Genomic DNA, 18,008 nt, shown 5'->3' with positions numbered 1-18,008 from the left:
AGGATTTTCCTTCACTGTCATGAATTAAGATCTTCAATCCTTATTTACTTTGAACTCTAGAAAAGGCCACGTACAATTGACCATGGCTAATCACCGGCTTAGGCAAATACACTCTAGCATTAGCTAGTGATTGGCCTGTGACTTGTTGATAGTCATAGCATATGAGACAATTATGGGGAATTGTCTCCTTACAAGTTTAAAAGGGCATGGTGATTGAGATGGGGACACACACATTCTAGTAATGTGAGTCACAACTCCCTTGTTCTTTCCAGAGATTTCCTTAGCTCCAATAACATGATTTGAAAGGTGTGTAACAATCATTCTTGTGCGATTGCATAATCCTTCAGATTGGTCTAAATTCTCATCAACATGATTGGTGTACCAATTTTCAATTAGATCTTGTGATTAGAGAGACCAGAAGTTCTAAGTGAATTTAAAAACTCAGGTGTAAGAGTCTGAAGTCTTGGGGCCTGTTTGATTTCTGTTTTTAAAAACAGTTTTCTATTTTATAAAATTTAAAAACAAAAAAACTTGCTTGATAAAATTGTTTTCTCATAAATGATTTAAAAACAGTTTCCTATTTTTTTGTTTTTAAAACAGAAAAACCATAACAGAAAAAATGAATAATTATAGGTTGACACCTCAAAAATGAGGTGGAGAGAGGTGGAGGAGGAGAGAGATAGGAAGAAAAGAAAAAGTAAGAGAGAGAAATTATGAGATGTACTAGATGATAAGATGAGAGGGATATAAACAAAAATAAGTGGAAATGAAGTGTTTAAAAAATGAGGTGTGTATATATCATTGCTGGAAAAAATTGTTTTTGTTTTTTAATTTTTAATTCTTGTTTCATAAACATCAAAACACGGAGAAGAGGCTGTTCTTTCATCTTTCATTAATGGCACGGTTGTAATTATCAACAACATTTTATCTTTCACAGAACATAACCCTCTTCTTTCTCTAAGCCACGTTCACGCCTCATTCTGTACTTCGTTTCATTCTCAGCTTGAGCCAACAAAAATCAAATCAAGTGGTCGTGGCCACAATTAAATGGAAACCCATCAATAGTTTTCAAGAATAATATTTGAGGGAACAATCTTTTACTCGTACATAATTTCTAGAAACAAAAAGCCACCATTCAAATGCAAACTAGACACAAATGACGAAAGGGGGTGGGAGATAGAGGCTTGTCAAATAAAAGGACTAGTCAGCCGCTTGAAAATGGCTATGCTGAAGTCCACAGATACAAGGTCATCAACAATGGTTAACATAATCTGCAACTTCTTGATCCCATAACCAGCAGCAACAAGTTTTACGTTTAGGGTGTGAGGAGTGAAAATTAATTTGATTCAATAAATTCATCTTAATTACTGTTTTCCTAAGGATGCATCCAAACAAATTTTCTATTTTTTGCTTCTAAAACATGTTTTTGGAACAAATTTATCAAATAAGTTTTTTTTTTGTTTTTTACTTTCAAAACTGTTTTTAAAATCTAATTACCAAACAAGTTTTTTTTATATTGTTCTAAAAAATAGTTTTTAAAAATTATTTTACAAAACACTTTTGAAAACAAAACAAAAAAACTGAAAACACAATCAAACAGGCCCTTGGATTTTGAAGTGCTTTTGATTTGTCAATTGAATCAGAACTCAAATATTCTCTTTCATTACCTGGTATTAATGATAGAACATAATCACTAAGCTTGTCCACAGCCTCAATTGTTGATGCAAGAATAGCTCTAGATTTTAAATATTCTTCATTCAAGTAATGTTCTGTCAAACCTGGATAAGTGCTTTGCACTATAACACATATTGGATCATCAAAATTAACAATGAGGAATGATTCAGGAATCTCTATAGTTGCATAACCATCATTTGGCTCACCAAGTTTTCCATCACCAACATCTAATAATCATTGTGATAATTGTTGAAGTTCAGTTGCATTCAAATTATTTGGATCATTTTGTAAATGCATATTCTTTGTGAGTTTCAATACATGGCAATAGTCCCAAAGATATGAAGCATTAATTGTTGCATTGACAATATCAGAACGACTACCTTTTGGTATAACTGGAAGAATTTGTTTGAAGAATTTGTCTGAAGTCACTTTTTACTTACAATCTCATATGCATCATCTTCTTTAAGGAAGGAGCTAATTGATTTACCTTTCTTGCTCATTAGGGAATCCTACAAATAAAATCATGTGTTAAAAGTTTATAAATCCAAACCTTTTTCATATGGATCAAAAGATACTTCATCAACTTGCATTTTGTCCTTTATGCTTTCAATGGTCTTTTCATTATCAGAAACTTTTGTGACAGAAAACTGTTTGTAGCCCGGTTGAACCTTAACTTTAAAGGCAAACAGTTTTCCAAAAATGCAATCAATTGGTTCTGGAATAGCCATTGCATCAAATTCACCTTCTCCAAAAAAACATGCATAAGAATTTAGTGTAAGTTGTGTAATTGTATATATACTAACTTGTCGTTGCTTCTTAAGATCAATAGCAGTTTGTTTCACTAATTAGATACACTCTCGACCCCATAGCACAAGTTTTGAACTATTATTAATATGGGATACCATAACTTCAACCCTAAATTTGTAAATACATACAATATACAATTTTTTTTTTTGGAGAACCAAAATATTAAATAATAAGGAGTAATGGCAAATACCACTACTGCAAGTTCAAGTTCAGGATACAAACAAAGACAACGTAATTAGAATGAAATACAAAGCTAATATAAAGATAATACAACAAAGAAAAAAGAAACAGAACAAGATAAATAAGGTTGAAATATGCGATCAGGCACAGCAACCATGCTCATGACAGTAGGCCAAGCAAAGAAGTCGGAGACAACCTTTATAGAAACCAGAAGAACCACAAACCTGGTGCAAGAAAAAGACCTGAACCAAAGATGCAACATCTACCACGGGGAGAAAACAACAGCCCTCCTTGGCTAGATGATCGGCAAAGTCGTTGGCTTCCCTGAAGATGTAACGCCCTGATTTTCGGGTGTCACTTTAGTAACCTATTAAATTAAATATGCAATATTTTCCAAATGAATTTATAAAGCGAGTAATTTTTTTTCTTTTGAATTGTTTTCAAAACATGTAATGCCTACACCCAACAGTAAATAAAATCTACATCAAGCCTTGACCAAGGCAAGTTCCCGAATGTATGAACGAAAGAACACAACTACAAATCTAACGAATGAAATCAGATCCAACAAGGAATTTGTTATGCCACGACACCCTAATTCGACCTACTCCCTACGATCTCCACACCGGGGAACCGCAAGAAAGCAATGCATCGGAACCTACCCGAATCTCAAATGCAAATTCCTAAAAATTATTAGGCAAGCTTAAACCAATAACGGTAAGCTCTCTAACCCAAGGCTCTAACCTTAAACCCGACCCTACTCTTCATGTCTTCCACTAATCTTCAAGTCTTCAGCTCCGACTCGTGCAAAGGTCAAGTTTCATCGACAGTCCTCCATCGCCTAATAGCGTTAAGCGCCCAAACAACAAATAGCAAATAGAAATGGTTAACTCCATGCAATTACCTCATATAAAAGAGAAAAATATGTTATTCAGATATAAGTGCATAACATGGCACATGCGCTAGCAACCTAATTCAAGATAGATGACGACATATATTCAACAATATAGATTTAAATCAACTATCAACAACCTCAACAATATTTCTACTCAGATATCAGCAACTTAACAACCTATATATTAACTCAGATATCAACAACTTAACAACATGTAACACTTATTCAGACATCAACTTAACAGCATATAACAACTCAGATATCCATAACCTCCACAGTATAGAATCAAATCATATGACAACAATCTCAACAATATAACATCAAATCAAATAACAATAAAACCAACACTATGGGTTAATCAATGACGTCTCGTAAGACGGGACAATGATAGGACCACACCTCCTCATCGCCACTTATTGCGCCACACAGGGCGGGACAACCAGGTGAACACAATCACCTTACCGCCACTTATACGTCACACAAGACGGGACAGTCACGTGGAACGAAAACCATTGATCTGCCACGAAGGCCACACAGTACGCCACGAAGGCCACACAGTCCGCCACAAAGGCCACACAGTCCGCCACGAAGGCCACACAGTCGGTCAAATCAAAAACGTCTCGCAAGACGGGACAATCACGCGGGACCACACCCCACCTCATCGCCACTTAAAGACCAAACCCTATATGCCAAGTCAATCAACAACAATGCCCAAACCAATGATTTATTCGGAGTAACCACATGTTATTCCTATTATCAACGAACATAACTCAATTCAATTGCATACCAACTCAGTTCAATGACAGAAACCAGTAAACGGCCGAAGCCTCTCAGAAAACGGAGACACACGCCTCAATAAGTTCACTCGGCCGAAGCCTCCAGAAAACATTTTTCCAGTTCAGCACAACAGTCATAATCAAATGCCAATTAATATAAACATTTTCATCTCAAACGCAGGCTGTGCGATAAATACATGCAAGACTCATGGACACTCTAAAACTGAGTTACCCTTACCTTAGCCAATTTTTCCATCCAAGCTCAACATCCCAGTCCAATCCAAAATAAAGCTCCCGAACTCAGCAAGTTCCTCGGGCGTCCTCCTCAGTTGTGAAACCTCACCAATTGCTCTAAAGTCTCTTTTCTCAGCTCAACCCGTTCCAAACCTTAAGCAAAGTATCATTGCTTAGTCGCTTAGAAACAAAACAACTAATAACACTATCAAAACCCGAAAAGAAGCTTTCGAAGCTCTAGAGTTCGACATTTAGGCACGAATGGACAATAAGACATGTTTTCGCTAAAATGCGCATAACTCGAGCTACAGAACTCGGAATGACACGAAACCAACGCCAAAATTTCGATAATTGAAAGAGCTACGCAATGGCTTAGGTCATACAGACCCAAAAATTATTTTTGGACACGGTACCCTAACAAACAGGTTTCGGCCACTCTCAAAAATAGGGTTTCCGAACTTTTTCTTCGATCTAATTTAATTCCTAGGTATTCTTAGGCGATATCTAGGCCAGGGAAACTCTCAGAAAAATTATCGGATCGAAAACTAGAACAGGGGTATTTTGGTCAAGATTTTTAGCTCGGAAACTCAAAATCAGAATTTCGAAAAATAATGGATGAGGTCGATACCAACGACGATTATGACGACTAATCCTACTGACGCTAAGCTCAGTCGAGAGTTTTTGACTCAAAAAGCGGAACCTCAGCATAAAAATGGGTATTTCTACAGAATTTGATCTCTGTGGAGATTCGGCGAGATTCGGCGGAAAACAACCGGATATTCATGATCTTGGGCATGTAGGCAATAAGTTTAGACACTGAAATCAAGTTATTTGGACAGTTTTACAAAAAGCTCAAAACTTTGAGCACAGAAAGACATAGAGAAAAGCGACAGAATTGACGATCAGAAGTAAGGAATAGCATCTATATCTCGAGGTCTACGCGTAGCAACGAACGATGCAACGATCAGGCAAGAATCGGCGAAAAGCTCTCCTCCCTTTCTCTCCTCCAAACTCGCGGCCAACCATGGGGTTATGGGTTTGAGTTTTTGATTTTCTCAACTATTTATAGGTAATGAAAATTTTGCGATTCCGATTTTTCCTGTGCGTTCCTCTTTGAATTCTAGGATAGGTTCTGGTGACAGAATTCCAGAACTCAAAATAGATTTCTTGGAATTAAGACAAACGATCTAAAGTCGGTGTGAATCGTTTTAACCCGAAAAACTACTTTTTGCAGTTAATGTCGGACGAGAAAACTTTCTTCTGAAGAAAGATTAGAAACATCGAAAAAAAATGGGTGTACGTGTGTGGAATCTTCGTTTGAAGCTCTGAATAGAAAAAGTCTTCATCAACAGTTTACTTTAAGGTTCTTGAGCTATCAGGGATTCGGTTTCGGCAAACTTTCGAGAAACGAAATCGATCGTTCGTACATTCCAGGGTCTCGTGCTGAAACACTCGTCAGGAAAGAATAAGAGAAATTCTTATAATCCTCTAAATATTTTTGAATTCCGCTTCTATAGTGCTTTAAGAGCGGTTTAGCCTTTTACTAACGTTTTCGCCCTAAGGCGGAAGTGAATAAAGCTCGTGCTATAACCTATAGCGACTATAGAACTATTCTTAACCATTTCCTGAACTTTCTTCTTCATAACGCTAATCCAACCATTAAACACAAGTCAAGTTCCCCTCGCGCTTACACAAAATCCTATGCGTGAGTTGGAAATTAATTATTTATTTAATTCTAAAATCCTGGGTCTTACAGAAGACATGCTGACCAATACAGTTAACTTGACCAGAGAATATCAGATGCAAAAATGCATTCATCAAAACATAGATAATGATTAAAGTATATAACCTTGGAACTGTTTCAGTGTTTTTTTCCCACATTTTGGACAAGTGAATGGTAGACTTGAACAATATGCCTTCCTATTGCACTTCAACCATTTCCAACACACACTTTATCTATTTTGGGAACAGTCACTACATAGCATTCCTATCAAATACAATTCACGATCAAATTTGTAGTTGTGTATTAAAAAATTGAAGATGACATAAAAACAATGCAGAAAATTTATGTTTGAACCAAATACCTTTTGAACCTCATTAAGCTGAGACAAACTTTTAACAATATCATTTTACACAAATTTCTCTGCACTTGAAAATTGAGAGCATGAAGAGAATTGAGACATTTTTTTGACTGTAAGATTCATTGACACATGTTGAGCCCAACCTATAACGATGTTAGCAATTTAAAGAGATGTGTTAGAGACTCAAAAATATAAATATAACAAAAAAAGTCATCTTGATATAACTATAACATGAATGTAATAAAAACTGTTAATTGTACCTATTTTTATACTCTTAAATCTCTGCAAGAGGTTCCTCAATGAATACATTGAGTTCTGGATGGTTGTTGGATATTTCCATGCAAAAAATAGTGATTTCCATATTTCAAAAGTTAGTACAACAAAGTATAAAACCATAAAAGAATTTAAATATAAATTAATAAAACCAACAATTTGACTCTTTTATCTTTGCAAGAGAAAGCAATATGATAACAGGACCTTCTACATGTGTTTCTAGAAAACTTATCATCCTAGCTGTAAAGTTCTCGCACAAAGTACAATGAAGAGTATTGTTCCTTCACAAGAGAATAGAGAAAAATAAATGAATTTAAAATTATACTAATCAATTACATAAGTTGCTAAAAAATAGAGTTTAAAATCATGTATATTTATAACCTTTCATCCTTTAAGACTAACACCACCCTTTTCAATTGGCACACTATCTTTTTGAATTTGTACGACATCCGACAATTCACCGATCACATCTACAAATAAAATATAAGTTACAACATAACTTCTATTAAAAAAGAATTCAAAAAAAAAATAACCGTTGCCACACCAATTAACGCATTACCTACTAACACTTCAATAGATGCACCTCCAGCTAAGATGTCATCAAAGGGACTGAAGTCTAAATATTATGAGGTATCTCAGGAATTTGACGCGCTTGGACTATTGTTCCTTTCATGAAAACTAATTTGTAAGGATGATTTGAAGTCCTAAATTGACCGTCATTATTCTTAACCTCAAAGTTTTGAACAATATAAGTGTTGTCCTCCTTAAGCATTGGCTTCCACTTGTCAATATCAATTTTTTTAACTACAGCTGTAATTTTTCCTCCATGCAAAAGTAGGAACATAAAAATCTCATAATTGATGTGCGTTTTTGTTTTGATTTTGTTGTTGTGATTTACCCTTACGTTCCTTGATTTAATTAATCGAATACCAGATGAACATGCAGTAGAAATTTTCATGAAAAAAAGAGTCAATTTGTTTAAAATTGCTTAGCAGAGCAAAGGTATTTTTTATGTAGATGGTGGTAAAAGAAAATAAAAATAAACCATAAATACGGATATCTGTGAGTACTTGAACTCGTTTGAAATCCGTTAAATAAATATTCATTTAGTCAATGAAATTGATTCTCACAACGTTAAAATCGGAAAAGATGACAAAATTCAACAACCAAAATTGACCTGCAAAAAAAAATCATTCAATGAAATTAATTATCACACCTTTAAAATCTAAAAAGGATGACGATGTTCGACGAACAAAATTGTTTTGTAAGAGCACCGTCTCATGAGGCAATGTTTCATTCAATGAAATTAGCTATCAATCTCTTAAAATTCATAAAGATAATCAAAATCTAATAGTTAAATTAATTTTCGATTCATATGCAACACAATGACATGAGTTTTTATCAGTGTTATCAAAATCGGATCGGACCAGCCTGTCACACCGAATCAACCGGGAACCGCAAAATCTGGTTCGGTCCTTGCTTGTAACCGGAAGATACAAAAACCGGTGGACCGGTCAAGAACAGGTGAAACCGGTCAAAACCGGTGGTTCGCCGGTCTAAAACAGTTCAGGAAAAAAGAACTGGATCAGGATCACCCACCGTATAGAAACGAGTTCAGGATGAACTGGTTCAGAAAATTTGATTTTGCATCTTCTCTACTGCTATACTGCAAGAAGTAATGGAAGAAAGTAAGGAATCAAACGTGAAAGATGAAACCTTTCTCCTCGTGAATACCATGGTGCAAATAATCTACAATCATGTCGTGTGGCTATCCATTGATTGAATCACGTGATGTTTCACTACTTGATCTGAACATATGTATCTACTACTTCTTATTCGTGAGTTAGGATTTCACTATTCCTACAAAACAACCAATTGTGTTGTGCCATGTTTCTTTCTTTTATTACTTTTTCGAATTTTGTTTTATTTTTTAACTGGAACGTGGGAATCTATCACTTACTGCCATTCGTTCTCCAAATCTGACGGTCCGCACTTTCTCTTGAAAATCTACTTTATTACAGGTTTGCCCATCATTGAATCTGGACCGTCCATTCCAAAAGGTCCATCCTGAATCCCTTTCGTTTTCTTCTCCCCTCCATCACGTCGTGTGCCAAAGACGCTTCGCCCTTCCGCAGAAAAAATGGGAAAGTACCAACCCACGTTCCCTTCCGTCACCCTACAGAAAATCCAATCTTTTCCCGATTTCGTGGGAGTCTGACGGTATGAAAGAGATAGATTTTACCCACTTTAGTTGTATTTTCGTTTCGCAGTTCACAAGATCTGATTTCCTGGATCTTCGGCGTCTTTTCACGACTTTTCCGGCGCTAGCCATCACTACCCGCTGTCATCTTATACGTGGGTAAGTCGTCGTAACAGTGCATCTGTGTAAGACCCAGGATTTTATAATTAAATAAATAAATCATTTCTAGCTCACGCATAGGATTCTGTGTAAGTGTGAGAGGAACTTGACATTCGTTTGATGGTTGGAGTAATATTATGAAGAAGAAAGTTCAGGAAATGGTTAAGAATAGTTCTATAGTCACTATAGGTTATAACATGAGTTTCATTCACTTCCGCCTTAGGGCGAAAACGTTAGTAAAGGGCTAATTTGCTTTTAAAGCACTGTAGAAACGATATTCAAAAATATTCAGAGGAATATAAGAATTTCTCTTATTCCTTTCCACGACAAGTGTTTCGACATGAAACCCTGGAATGTACGAATGATCGTTTTCGATTCTCGGAAGTTTGCCGAAATTGAATCCTTAATAGCTCAAGAACCTTAAAGTAAACTGTCGATGAAGACTTTTTCTATTCGGAGCTTGAAATAAAGATTCCACACGTGTACACCCATTTCTTTCGATGTTTCCAATCTTTCTTCAGAAGGAAGTTTTGTCATCCGACATCAACTGCAAGAAGTAACTTTTCGGGTTAAATCGATTAACATCGTTAGTGAATCGTTTGCTTAAATTCCAAGAAACCTGTTTCGAGTTCTGAAATTCTGTCGCCGGATTCTATCTTATAATTCACAGAGGAATGTGCAGGAAAAATCGGAATCGCGAAATATTCATTTTCCCGCGTTTTCCATTTTCTATAAATAGCTTGAAAAATGAAAAAAAAAAATAAAAACATCACCACCAACACACACACACGGCCGAGAGCTTGAGGAGGAAGGAGGGGAGAATTGATTTTCGCCGATTCTTGTCTGATCGTCGCTCTGTTCGTTGCTACGCGTAGGCCTCGAGGTACTGATGCTTTTCCTTACCTCTGATCGTAAATTCTGTCACTTTTCTCTATGTCTTTTTGTGCTCAAAGTTTTGAGCTTTTTGTAAAACTGTCCAAATAACTTGATTTCTCTGTCTAAACTTATTCCCTGCATGCCCAAGAGCATGTTTAGCGGATTACATTTCGCCGAATCTCGTCGAATCGCCGCAGAACTTCAATTCTGCTCAAAATACCCATTTTATGCTGAGGTTCCGCTTTTTGAATCAAAAACTCTCGACTGAGCTTAGCGTCAGTAGGATTAGTCATCATAAACGTCGTTGGTATCGACCTCATCCAATTTATTTTTCGAAATTCTGATTTTGAGTTTCCGAGCAAAAAATCTTGACCAAAATACCCCTGTTCTAGTTTTCGATCCGATAATTTTTCTGAGAGTTTCCCTGGCCTAGATATCGCCTAAGAATACCTAGGTATTAATTTAGATCAAAGAAAAAGTTCAGAAACCCTATTTTCTAAAGTGGCCGAAACCTGTTTGTTAGGGTACCGTGTCCAAAAATAATTATTGTGTCTCTATGACCTGAGCTATAGCGTAGCTCTTTCGATTGTCGAAATTTTGGCTTTGGTTTCGTGTCATTCCAAGTTATGTAGCTCGAGTTATGCTCGTTTTAGCGAACGAAGTCTCCGTTGTTCATTCGTGCCCAAATGTGAACTCTGAAGCTTTAAAAGCTTTCTTTACGATTTCGATTAGTATTATTAGATCGTGTTGCTCCTAGTGAGGCTTGTGTTGATGATTGTGTTTCCTTGTTCTAGGTTCGCAACTTCCATGCACAACTTCTACTCACGAAGGCAAGGGTAACTCGGTTTTAGAGTGTCCTTGAGTCTTGCATGTTTTTATCGCACTGCATGCGTTTGAGATGAAGATGTTTATATTGATTGGCATTGGATTATGATTATTGTGCTGAACAGGGAAATTGTTTTCTGGAGGCTTCGGCCGAGTGAACTTATTGAGACGTGTCTCCGTTTTCTGAGAGGCTTCGACCGTTTACTAGTTTCTGTCATTACTGCTTTCTAGTTGATATGACAGGGTTATGTTTTCCAGCACTGAATTATTGATTCATTGCTCAATAGAGCTTGATGTGTTTGTGTGAATGTTGTGATTATGGATAACATGTGGTTACTCTGAATTGACTATTGGGTTGGGAGTTGTTGTCTGACTTGGCATATAAGGCTTAAGGTGAAAGTGGCGATGAAGAGGTGTGGTCCTATCATTGTCCCGCCCTGTGTGGTGATATAAGAGGCGATGAGGAGGTGTGGTCCTATCATTGTCCCGTCCATTGTGACGCTAAGTGGCGATCAGGAGGTGTGGTCCTATGATTGTCCCGCCCTGTGTGGTTATATAAGAAGCGATGAGGAGGTGTGGTCCTATCATTGTCCCGTCCATTGTGACGCTAAGTGGCGATCAGGAGGTGTGGTCCTATGATTGTCCCGTCTTGTGAGACGTTATAAGTGGCGATCAGGAGGTGTGGTCCTATGATTGTCCCGTCTTGTGAGACGTTATAAGAGGCGATGAGGAGGTGTGGTCCTATCATTGTCCCGTCTTAAGAGACGATATTGATCGATCCATTTTGATAGCAACATATAGTTGCATTCTAGAGCACTAACATTTGATCTTGTCGATATCTGATCTGACTTGTTGAGGTTATTGTTATATGTTTTAAATCTATGTTATTACGTTGCTGATATCTGATTAAGTTTAGGTTGTTGGTATTTGATTTGATGTTATATGGTTGAGGTTCTTGATATCTGATTTGATTTCATGTTGTTGGATATATGTTGTCATCTATCTTGAAATAAGTTGCTAGTTTATGGGCCATGAAATGCACTTAAATCTGAATAGCATGATTTTCCTTTTATACGTGGTAATTGTATGGAGTTAACCCTTTCTATTTGCTACTTGTTGTTTGGGCGCTTAACGCTATTAGGCGATGGAGATCCTTCCGCCGAAGCTTAGCTGCTCGCGTTGGAGATCGGGTTGTAGGCGGTGGAGTAGAGGTGTAAGTGTAAGACCTGGATTTTCAGAACAAGCTAATTTCCAACTCACGCGTAGAATCAGTGTAAGCGTGACAGGAGTTTGATATTTGAGAAAGATTAATGAAGAAGAAAGTTCAGGAATTGCTTGAGGAATGTTGCGTAGTCATTTTAGGAATTAGAGCGAGTCGTCTGCACACCCGCCTTATGGCAAGCGTGTCCAGAATAGGCTAATTTCGCTTTAGAGCAACGTTTTAAGTGAGATTTCGAATCCTTGGAAAATTTAAAGATTTTCTTTATTTTTCCTTCGACCAGCGTTTCATTTCGGAACTCTAGACTGTACGCACGATAGTGTTCACTTTTCGGAAGTCCGACGACGCTAATTTCCTCGCTTCGAAACCCTAGATTCGAGCGATGGATGAAGACTTTTTCTATTCGGGACTTCTAACGAAGTTTCCGTCCGCGTTGCCAGATTTGTTTCGACATTTCCAATCTTTCTTCAGAAGGAAGTTTTGTCGTCTGAGCATCATAGCAAAAAGTAGTTTAACGGGACAGATTAACTTACACCGCCGTTGGGATTTTAGATATCGTTTTTCCCAAATCATAGATAATTGTTTTGAGTTCTGGAATTCTGACGCCATAATCTCTCTTAGAATTCCTCGGTGGACGTGCTGCAAAAATCGGAATCGCGAAATTTTCATTTTCCCGCGATTTCACCTGCCTATAAATAGCTCGAAAAAGCAAAATCTCTTCATTCTCACCCATTCAAGGCCGCGAGCAAGGAGAGAGGAGGAGAGGAGAAATTTTCGCGAAAACTTGACCAATCTTCGTGCAGTTCGTCCCTACTTCTAGGTATTGAGGTAACTAGCATGAATCCTACCTCTGTTTACTGTTTCTGTTGCGTTTCTGAAGTCGTTTCTGTGCTCACAGTTTTGAGCTTTTTCTAAAATTGTCCGATTTCCTTGATTTCTTGGTTGGGTTATGTTCCTTATGTTCCCATGAGTCTAAAACCTCTGTCAGTAATCGCCGATTGCGATTCAGTTGTCCAAGATCTGAAAAATTGATTCAAAACCCCATTAGTCGCACATTTCGAAACTTTATTGTCGAAAAGCTGTAATCTGACTTCGTGCCTTTAGGATTTGTTGTCACGGATGTCATGAGGATCAATGCTGTCAAATTTGTTTTCCGAACTGATAACTTTGAAGTTTTGAGCCTTTATTTTGGACCAAAATGCCCCTGGATAGTCGTATTTCGACCCGATTGTCCGAAAATTGTTCCGACAATTTCTTTGCCTTAGTTTTACCCTAAAACTACCTTGTGAATTGATTTAGATCGAAGAAAAAGTTCGAAAACCCTATTTTCCATAGTGGCCGAAACCTTATTGCTTGGGTACCGTGTCCAAAAATAATTTTTGGGTCTCTATGACCTGAGCCATTGCGTAGCTCTTTCAATTGTCGAAATTTTGGCGCCGGTTTCGTGTCATTCTGAGTTCTGTAGCTCGAGTTATGCTCGTTTTAGCGAACGAAGTCTCCGTTGTCAATTTGTGCCTAAATAGGAACTCTGAAGCTTTAGAGGCTTTCTTTACGATTTCGATTAGTATTAGTAGATCGTGTTGCTCCTAGTGAAGCTTGTGTTGATGATTGTGTTTTCTTTGTTCTAGGTTCGCAATTTCCATGCCCAACTTCTACTCACGAAGGTAAGGGTAACTCGGTTTTAGAGCGTCTTTGAGTCTTGCATGCTTTTATCGCACTGCCTGTGTTTGAGATGAAGATGTTTATATTGATTGGCAGATGATTATGATTATTATGCTGAATTTGGAAAATGTTTTCTGAGAGGCTTCGGCCGTTTACTGGTTTCTGTCGTTACTGCTTCCTAGTGGATGGAACATGTGGTTACTTTGGATTGGTCCTTGGGTGGGCTTTGTTATTGTCTGACTTGGCATATAGGGCTTGAGTCAAGTGGCGATGAGGAGGTGTGTCCTATCATTGTCCCATCTTGCGAGGTGCTAAGTGGCGATCAGGAGGTGTGTCCTATGATTGTCCCGTCTTGTGTGACGTTAAGTGGCGATTAGGAGGTGTGTCCTATGATTGTCCCGTCATGTATGACGTTATAAGTGGCGATGAGGAGGTGTGTCCTATCATTGTCCCGTCTTGAGAGACGATATTGATCGATCCATTTTGTTAGCAGCATATAGTTGCATTATAGGGAACTAACACCTGACCCTATGTTGTTGGATTTTCGTATTGGTTTATTGATATCTGATTTGATGTTACATTGTTGAGGTTATTATTATCTGAGTCCGATTTATGTTTAAGTTGTTGATATATGAGTTGAGTTATGTTGCTAGTTATTTACCATGCCAAGTAATTAAATTCGAACAGCATGATTTTTCTCTTTTATACATGGTAATTGCATGGAGTTAACCCTTTCTATTTGCTACTTGTTGTTTGGGCGCTTAACGCTATTAGGCGATGGAGATCCTTCCGCCGAGGCATAGCTACTCGAGTTGGAGATCGAGTTGTAAGCGGTGGAGTAGAGGTATGAGAAGCAGCTTTGCTTCTCTTCTTGTGGATTATGTTGGAGTCTCTTTTACTTTATGAGAACTCTGTTGTTAAAGTCTTGCTTCCGCCACTGTTAAAGTGCGCATGTTTATTCTGAACCTTACTTATGGTATTGTAAACTATTATTACTGTATATCGGGAAACAAGTTATCTAAATAAAGTTATGGTATGTTTCCAACCTTTTAGCCGAAGTGTTTAGTTGTTTTACAGAAAAAAAATTCCCTTGGTTTTTAGGGATTGCAGAGTGGTCCTTAGACTTTGTTAGGTTACTAATGTGACTCATCAGTTGAGAAATTGGGGTGTTACAGTAAGAAGCAGCTTTGCTTCTCTTATTGTGGACTATGTTTGAGTCTCTGTTTCTATATGAGAACTCTGTTATTAAAGCCTTGCTTCTGCCACTGTTAAAGTGCGCATGTTTATTCTGAACCTTACCTATGGTATTGTAAACGGTTATTACTGTATATCGGGAAACAGGTTATTTAAATAAAGTTATGATGTGTTTCCAACCCTATGGTATTTAGTCATTTTCAGAAAAAATACCCTTGGATTTTAGGGATTGCAGAATAGTCATTAGTCTTTGTTAAGTTACTTAATGTGATTCCTCAGTTGAGAAATTGAGGTGTTACAATCTGCACTCTATGGACCATTACGTTTAGCCCTAATTTCGTCCTCCTTTCGAATTTTTAATGTTATCTTTCTGAATTGATGTCCCTTTTGGGTGCGATTTGGTAGTTGGTCTGGATTGTTATCTTCAGTTCTTTAATTTTTTATGCAGTTGTCATGTCTAATCTGATTTGAATTTGGGAGTAGGTTTGTAGATTGAGAGTTGTAGTGGGAAGATTTTGCTGAAGCTCTCCTCTTATGTGTGTTTCTTCATATCCATTTGGCTATAAATATTCCCATTGTTTATCCCCATTCCCTCATTCCACCACTTTGCACCTTGCCCCGTCTGCAATTTAACCATTGCATTTTTTGTTATCAATTGTTGAGATGACTGACCCTATTAATTCATGTTATTAGTGATTTTATTATGTTGAATATCTTCCTCATATCACTTTTGCACATATGTGTCGTACCTGCCTTCTTTTGTTTGATTTTTCATGTTTTCCAATTTGATATTGTTTTTATATGTGTCGATCGGATACAGACATACAGTTTTATGTAGCCATGGTGGTGGTTATGGAGCATTTCAAAATACTGTTGTGGCTTTTATGATATTACTTTTGTTTACATCTTGGCAGAGGTAACCACATTAATGAAATAATCTTTTAAAATTTTCTGGATGAAGCTAACCATACCATAAACGTTCGTGGTGTATATTTCGACAATGTTGTTTATAGCCATTGTCACTCTTTGGTCAGGTTCAACTATGGTAAAATTCTATCTGCTGCTCCAAAGGTAACTTTTTATTTATTTATTTATGTTTTGGTTTTTGTGGTGTGATGTTGTTTAATCATAAATGATTCCTTTGTGTGAGATCATGATTTACTATTTTGTTATGGTGTGTGTAGGTAGATTTTTAGGAAGAAGGGCATTGAGATGTGTTTTAAGAGAAAACGTCGTGCCTTTAAGAACTGTTGTAGCTATTAAACAGTTGAACAAGGAAGACAAGAATTTGCCAAGTACTTTTGTAGAAAATTGATTTTTGCAAGTTCTCTTCATAGAGCAAACGTGGTCCCCCCTGTGGGTTTTTGTATTGACTTGGAAGAGGGTTTTTTGGGTGTACAAGTATGTTCCATGGTATTCATTTTTTCAAAATTTCCCTTTCTCATGTTATGTGATGTTTTGGATTTGAAATTGATGAATTTTACTGATTCTATCATGGTTGTTTCCCAGGGAGGAAGAAGGGTGTGAAGGGTAGTTCACAACTTCCATGATCTGTGAAGTACAAAGTTGCAATTGAGATTGTTGAACCCGTGGCTTATCTGCATAGTGGAACTGAGAGATGTGTTGCTCATAGAGACATTAAGCCCTCAAACATTCTGCTTTCTTCTTAGAAGCCTCCCAAGGTGAGTTGTTTTCCGTTGAATCAATTGTAGACTTGGTTTTAATATTGTGATTGTTTCATACAAATCATTCTGATTGTTTTTGTTAACCTGTAGCTATTTGATTCTCGATTAGCTACATGGACTTCTGGACTTTCAGCTCCTTTCTGTTCCAAAACTGTCAAGTAACTTTAGGGTATGAACTTGAGCCCTTCATGTTGATTATGCAAAATTTTGATTTGTATCTATTATTTCTTTCCATATTGTAGTTACTGAAATCAAAAATTTATGTAACTTTGCTTTCCTAATAGATATTTGGCTCCTGACTATTTCCAACATGGAACTCATTACTAGCTGAAAGCAAATTGAAGCGTGAAGGTGTCCAAGAGAAGATAACTTGGTCTTATGAGTGAGTTAATGCTTTAATTCTTGCGGAGTTACCTTAATTCCTGATTATGAAATGGTGAAATTCATTACTTTTGTGGACTGTGGTTGAGAATAAACAGAACATTTCCTTTCTGATAGTGCATTAAAGCTTTGATGTCAATTTCACCTTAGCTTATTGCTTATGGATCACAACACAGTATGATGGCCTATTTGATTACTCTTATTACAAGTTGCAAGGAAATTGAAAATTGTACATTTTATCTGGTTCAAAGATCAGACCAGACTTAATAAAAAAAGATCAGACATAATCTAGCAAGTTTGACAGATGTTATCTTTTTTAGATGTCTTATTGTGTTATGCTTATAATAGTCTATTATATTGGCCAGATCTCTTAAATAGTAAAATTCTATGAAAATCAGTTCGAGTAGGGAAGATTGAACTGTGTTTACCATGTATGTACTCTACATTTTGAAATTAATCAAGTGCTTACTTTTTGAGTGGATAAATGTAAGTAATGCAGAGTTTAAATATGTGCATTTCCATATCAACATAGAGAATGAATCATGTCTCATCCAGTAGGCTGTATAGTATTAAACTTACCCAATGCTTAGCATTATGACAGCTATCAAGCTGGTAGTTTCGACACTGCACAAAGTTTAAGCATAGTAATTTCAAACTTATGTAGTCTTGCTGGCGCATCGAATATGATATTCATTTGACAGCTAAACCTTTTATGAAGAAGGGGAAATGAGCAATTGATTAGTTGGTTGATCCTCAACTCAAGTGCAGTTTGAGATTCTCAAATTAAATGGGTAGAATGATTGAAGCAGCAACCAGTAACCACTGCTACCTATGTTACTAATGAAGAATCTAGGAGCCATACAAGAGATTATTGCAAAACTAAGGTGAAG

At 37.0% G+C, this 18,008-nt stretch overlaps 1 long non-coding RNA gene and 1 pseudogene across 1 annotated transcript; both read left to right on the top strand.

Moving 5' to 3' along the window:
- The first annotated feature begins 12,933 nt into the window (after nt 1-12,933).
- Nucleotides 12,934-14,938, top strand: LOC130709527 (uncharacterized). Its single transcript, XR_009010019.1, has 3 exons — nt 12,934-13,024; nt 13,825-13,860; nt 14,633-14,938. It is a non-coding gene; the product is annotated as an uncharacterized LOC130709527 (long non-coding RNA).
- Nucleotides 14,939-15,892: 954 nt separating this feature from the next.
- Nucleotides 15,893-17,064, top strand: LOC130744558 (L-type lectin-domain containing receptor kinase IX.2-like; annotated as a pseudogene).
- The last annotated feature ends 944 nt before the right edge of the window (nt 17,065-18,008 follow it).

Source organism: Lotus japonicus, chromosome 3 (genome assembly GCF_012489685.1).
Source record: "Lotus japonicus ecotype B-129 chromosome 3, LjGifu_v1.2".
In the NCBI taxonomy this organism is placed as follows: domain Eukaryota; kingdom Viridiplantae; phylum Streptophyta; class Magnoliopsida; order Fabales; family Fabaceae; genus Lotus; species Lotus japonicus.
This window is presented reverse-complemented; position numbering and strand designations above follow the sequence as displayed.